Raw genomic sequence first — 7,270 nt, 5'->3', positions numbered from 1 at the left:
ATCACACGCGCCGCAAAAGCTTTTGGAGAATTGAATTTCAAACGCGATAACGAAAGCTCTCTAATGACTCAAGTTACTGCATGATTGTTTTAAAATTTTAATAAAACTAATTTCTTAATTTTAAATATATTTTCCCTGAATTCGTGATTATTCGTCGTCATGCATGGACTAAATGCGTGACAAATTTAAGATCACGCATGTGTTTCTGCCAAATGCATGTTACATCCAAAATCACTTTGAAGCGGGACCGTCCCGCACGATGCACGAGAAACGGTTGGTAATGCGTTTTGTAAGCCAGGAACCAACAGTATTTTGTTACGTTTCTTAACAGAGGGGGGTTCGGATCCCCCTTGATCCGCCACTGCTTTCCATTGACACCAATCATGACCATGTTTTATGTGGTGCGTCAGCCATCTTGAAATTTAAAATGGCGGCCGGTGACTTTGGGAAAAAAATGGCACCTAACATTTTTGAATTCAGCGCAGTAAAAATAATAAAATTAGTCAATAAATCTATTTTTGCTTAAAAATCTATCTGGATTACATAGAAAACTAGCTTATGTATACTCGTTCTTATTTTATGCACATTTTAAGTAAGTATATTTTGCGATTATTATTAAACAAATAAACACCTATTTTTTAATTATGTTCCATTCTTGCTTGAGTGACAGTAGTCTAGATTGTTGCCTTTCTAGAAATTATGAGTTTAGACACCAAAAACATATTTGTAGCTTATTTAGTTTCAATTTTATGCACATTTTAGATCAATTTGGCGGCCATTTTGAAAAATGTGTATACAAGGAGTAAAATCAAGTGTCAACAGGGCTTAGGGTGACCAGAAGGGATTAATTAGGATATCTGGCTATGTGGATTGCTTCTAACATTCCACTCCCCCTAACTCATTTTTTTCAGATTTTTTTCCAGTCTATATTGAGTATGCGTGCTTCTGTATTCTATTCCATGCCTCTGCCATCCCATAGTAAAAAATAGGCCTAACCCTAAATTTACTCACGAAAGTTGATTTACGTGTTTTTACATTCAATAAATACTGTAGTTGAGTTGATTCTTTCATGACAAATGCAGTTGAGTGAGTCTTTCGTGTTTTTCTTACAATTGATTGACCCGGTATGTCATGAAAAAAAACAATAAATGTGACATATTGCATATTATATAGAGTAATTAAAAATATAAGTTCTACAAAATGAATAGTACTTATAAAAACATCTAAAATCATGTGAAAATAAAGATTCAATTATTTACGCATAGAGAGAGCGAAGACAATAACGCGTTTTGTTGATTATCTCAGAACTTTGTTAAATGTAGTTAAGTGAGTTTTTCATGACAGGGCAGAATTGTCCTTAACAATTGTCATTTCTCAATCATATTCAGTAGGCATAATCTGTAGGTCAAGGTTGAATGTCACGTACCGAAATATTTTACATGCGCTACATAACGCGCGCACGCGTGCATAAAAATTTCATAATGCTCAGAATCACTTTTTGAATAAATCTTTAGAGCACTATCATATCATTTTGAGCATTTCAAATTTTTTTTGACATTTTCACTACACGCGCGCATATTTACGTTCGCAGCACGTACGGAAGCTAAAAATTACGTTTTTTCCTGACATTGTTTTTACAAATTTCAATTCTTTCCGGTCATCTTATGGCCAATAAAAATGCCGTACGCGTATTTTCCGATATACAGTGAAAATATAATGTAAAAATATAATCCGTTACAGCTCCTTAGGATGAAGGTGACCCCCAATTTTTATTACATATTCTGAAAGCACATGAGTTGTAAGTATGATTTTATAGATCAGAATGGCTGATCGGACATTCTGACGTCATTATATTGCCATCTGAATTCAATAAAACTTAATTTTATCTATAAATGTTCGAAAATACGCGTTTGAGCGTACCTCGCTTTTCGTTGATCAATCGTCTGCCAACTCCGAGTATGTTATAGCTGAGACAGTTTTCTTTCATATGTGACTTCTTTTACATTATGATGACGTCATCATGGTCAAAATAAATATATTTTATGACCCTCCTCATCTTTCGTTCCTCAAAACTTTGATGACCATATGTCATCATAACCAGTCATCATTTCTGAATCATATTCAGTGGGCATAAGCTTCAGGTCAAGGTTGAATGTCATGTACTTTAATTTTCTGTACGTCCAGTATGTTCATGCCTGGCATTATTCTCTTATCACTTGTAATAATAACGGCGATTCTAATACCACATAGATGACATATTCAGAACTATCTAAATATTTTGTCATTTTCTGCAATGTACATGAGCTCTAGCCCTGTGGTTATTATATGAAAGTTAAATGTGTTTCTTGGTTTATGAGAAAAGATAATTATGTTGACTTTGCATAGTTACCATGAAAATAGAAATTACTTTCCTTAGCTTGAATTACATAATGTTATTCTATATTTTATTAATGAAATTCATAAAACCTTAATTACAAGAATTATAGACCTATTTAAATTATTTAAATAGACAATAACGTTTCTATAGCAACATTTGCTATGGTGATAGCCTTGCTTTCATACTCTTTCAACTATCTAAATATTTTGTCATTTTCTGCAATGTACATGAGCTCTAGCCCTGTGGTTATTATATGAAAGTTAAATGTGTTTCTTGGTTTATGAGAAAAGATAATTATGTTGACTTTGCATAGTTACCATGAAAATAGAAATTAATTTCCTTGGCTTGAATTACATAATGTTATTCTATATTTTATTAATGAAATTCATAAAACCTTAATTACAAGAATTATAGACCTATTTCAATTATTTAAATAGACAATAACGTTTCTATAGCAACATTTGCTATGGTGATAGCCTTGCTTTCATACTCGATACGATATTTAATAAACATTTTTAATAAATCCTTTACTAATTAGTATTATTAAACATTAGGTCTTCATTATACTTAATTTATGAAAAGTTAGGAAATTTTAATTTGCATACCATAGTTGCTATGGTGATGACCTTGTATTTTATACACCATTGAGTTCATTTTTTTCTATAAAAGCTGTTTATCGTATAAAAAATATTGTGTAAGCCAATCTAATGATATTTCACTCTAGACAAATAATAACAGCAATTATGTAATTTCATTGGTTGCTATGCAGTTATAAAGTTTCATAGCACTTCAATATAGGGAATTCTTGATTTTTTTTTTTTTACATAATGCTCTTTTATAATATAATACATAATCTAAATACAAAAATATTCAGAAACCTATGACAATGATTATTACAATAAGCTTTAAGCATCTCTAATACTTAAATTTCATGAATAAAATAGGAAACTTAAATTTGCATAGCAAGAGTTGCTATGGTGATGACCTTGTATTTTACACACCATTGAGTCAACTTTTTTCTACAAAAGCTTGTTTGTCGTATAAAAACTATTGTATTGTATTGTATTGTAAATATAAGCCAATCTAATGATATTTCACTTGAGACAAATAATAACAGCAATTATGTGAACTTCACTTCAATGCAGTTGTTCCTTGATTTTTTTTTCTTACGTAATGCTCTTCTATAATATAATAGAAAATGCAAATACAAAAAATATTCATGAACTTGTGACAATGATGGTTTCAATACGTTTTAATCATACATAATTTTCTCGAACAAAATATATCATTTGAATTTGCATAGCAACGGTTTCTATTGTGTTGACCTTGTATTGTATTAATGTGTTAACTTTGTTCAATAAGAAATTTTTATTATATAAAAATTATGTATTTCTTGATTTTTGCTTGGCTAGTGACAAATGTACAACAATTCTGCAGATTTTTCTTTTTTGGTATGGACGAAAAAAATAGTGTTGCTACGCAATGCATCAAAGGTTTCTGGAGTTTTTTTTTTTTTTTTTTACATAATCCTATTCTATGACTATAATAGATAATTAAGATATTAACAATATCTATAAAACCTATGAAAATGAAGATTAAAAAAAAACTTTAATCATCTCGTGTATTTCATGAATAAAATAGGGAATTCAAATTTTCATAGCAACGGTTGCTATTGTGATTGAAATTATTGTTTTTCTTAAGGCAAGATGTATTTTCGATGATAAACGAATATTTTAATTAAGTATCACAATGTTGATAATTATTATTCGAGTAATGTTGTTTATATATAATTGGGATAAAACTATAATTTAGAGTGGAAAAATGGCGGCCATTTTAAATGCATCATTTGAAGGTGTTCCTCATATGGGATTTTAAGTAATTTAGAGTTCTGAGCTTCTCAAAACCATTTTTTCAGATAATATCAAAATTAGCCGGTCGTACTTCCATTGCCTCTTCGACGATTTTTACCGAAGTTTTGGTCATAATCTGCTCGCCTACGAAGTTACTCTCTCCCCGGGAGAAAAAAAAATCACAATTCGTCAGGTGTACAAAAAATTACAGTATAAAAAAGTACAGTATAGTAGACTATAAAATCGATTAAATTTTTTTTTTGCGGGGGAATCGCCCCTCGACTACTTCTCGAAGAGTTTGAGCGATTACCGACCAAGCCTAATTTCACTCTTGTCGGGGACATCGGCCCCATTCCTATCGTGATAAATCTATGTGTGTTACTTTTTTTCTTACCAGTAGATGACATCATGACCATTGCTGTTCGTGACATTGTCCCATCTTTCTTTGCTTCTAATAAAAACACAGTGGGACAATCAAGCATTGTTATGCCAAGATACTTAAAGACAATATCTCCTTCGCTTCTGTGAACGTCGTTTGTACATTTGATTCCTCCTGAAAATACGGTATCACATAAGCATGTGCCTGCATCAGCCCAAGTGACGTTCCTGAGGCCTCGTTCGTCGTTCAGTATATCTAGTGTTATATCTTCAGTTACGTCATCTTTTAGAGTATATCCACGTACTTCTACTTCTCTACCACTAAGTTGCATTGAAAGGTAAAGTGTATCCAGCACACATTCTAAATGAAAATAAAATAAATGTTAATGGAATAAGCTCAAATTATTACTATCATCATTATTATTATTAATCGGTTTTCCAAGCCAGTGGTTCTCAATGCTAAATACTAAGCAAATGTCCAGGAATTTAGGTCCGTCCGACCCACATTCCACTGGGTCTAAATAATTTGAAACAGGACGTCGTATCCCAGGCCGGATTCAAGGGTGAATCCTGTGGGGGAGGGGGGAGGAGTGGGACACACCCAAAGAGATGATTTACAAGTACAACCAATGTGATTTTGAAGATCTTTAAATATCAATTTAGTTTCGATATTGAATTTTGCGGAAAATTTTGAAAATGTTTACAATAGACTGAACTACATTTCTATTTAGTTCTGATTTAGTCCTACTATGCACTGTTGAACAATCCCTAATACCAGTTGTTAGTCCTACCTACCAGTGACCAACACAAGGAATTGAAAGAGGAGTATCCTCACAAATAATGCAGCATTCAAGTCCATTGCAGAAACTATAGTCTATCTGACTTGTAACTAACATCCCACCTTATGCAAAGCTATCCAACTTTTAGAAATCTAACTTAAAATATATTTTACTTCCTGAAACCTTTAACCTTATACGCCTAACATGTTTATAAAAGCATCGGGGCTTAAACAAATGCAGCAGTAAGTATTGTGTTAAGGCTTCAAAATAAAAATGACGTCGTTTTTCGCGGCTCTTAGGTAAACTTATTGCATTACAGGGAAGTAAACATGCATGAATAAAGGTATTACTCACAGGGGGCAATTTTATAAAAGTTCGTCAAGATCTATGAAGAAGCATTAGTTGTAGTACTATCGATTTTAATATCAGGATGATATCATGAAGAAATTTAATTTACTCTAATCATAACGTCCTCCTTATATATTAATTTTGCATACAGGGTAAAAAGCTAAATCAGTGGTTAAATAGGCCTCTATTTGCTCCCAAACACAAAATGCACATTCAATCTACCATTTTAATTTGCCTTTCGAATGACCGACAAACTAGTTAATAATTCCAAGATGGTTTTGAGGTATGGTTTTGATGCGTTTTGTGCTACGGCATGAACGAGGAAGTTCCCCCTCCAATTCACAACCATTTTAGAACTTGGGTTCCGTCTTCAATTAGAATTAGGGACTTTTCGAAATCCGACGGAAACGCTAACAGACCGTATGCAAATTAGAATGTTTAAGTCGTTGAGATCGGTCGACTAGAATGGTAAATCATTTTCGATTGGCTGGTGAACGTATGCGGATGACGTAATATCAAAACATAAACATGGAAGGAAATCAACAAAATGAATTTTTATATGCGCTTGAATATACAGTTCATGTAAACATAGACGCAAGTTCTTGTTACGATATACTACTTAATCCTGTAGGCTTTCTTTTATCAATCTAAACAATAGAGACTTAATCACTTTGTAATTAACATACTTTTGTTCTAATAAACAATCTATGTACTTCATTATTCCTTCACTCAGAGCCTAGCACCTGATGATTGAGGCACCCCTCATGAAACAGCATGTAGTGCAATAAAATGTTGAGTCTTTAACCCAGTGTTACATGTTTTATTTGTATATAAATATATATGTATATATATATATATATATATATAAATCAAGATAGCCGTTAACACTGTTAAATTATATATAAATCATCAAAGAAAGGTAAATAAGTTAATAAGTTAATAAAGGACATAATAATGCATTGTGTAGCATAGCTCTCAACGAATGTAGTCCTGCAAATAAATGAATAAAGAAATTGTGTAATAAAATGCCTCTGGTGGGACTCGAACCCGATGTATTATGATGTCCTTTATTCGAACACTGTATTTACCTTTCTTTGATGATTTATATATAATTTAGTGGCTCTTGGAGCAAATTTTAAGAATAGGCCCCTCTAGACGCTCGGAAATGGCACTCTCGGAAGGTAAAAATGCTTTTTCAAAGCAGTGTTCCTCGACAAAATTATTGACTTCCTCCCGACGGCAGTTATGCTCCCTCGTATGCTTCTCCTCTCTTAGATACCCCTGGGATGGATGAAGGATTTGGCGGTAGGGGGTGCGTGAGGGTCCACCTCTCTACCCCCACCATGGTTTGGGCTGAGGGAATAGACAATTTTGAGAATAGGGACCGCTCAGGCGTTGATCCAGAGTTTTCGAGAACTCGGTTTCCAAGAATCGCTCACCCTATCGCCGACAGTCGTGTCAGTTGTGGTTCACAGACGAATCGGGGTGCCTTTCCGATTGCGCAAGGCAGCTAGCAATGCACCCTGATTCGTCTGCGT

Source organism: Anneissia japonica, unplaced genomic scaffold (assembly GCF_011630105.1).
Source record: "Anneissia japonica isolate Jap-2015-1 unplaced genomic scaffold, ASM1163010v1 scaffold287842_len214950_cov117, whole genome shotgun sequence".
Lineage (NCBI taxonomy): Eukaryota > Metazoa > Echinodermata > Crinoidea > Comatulida > Comatulidae > Anneissia > Anneissia japonica.
Note: the sequence above shows the minus strand (reverse complement) of the source record.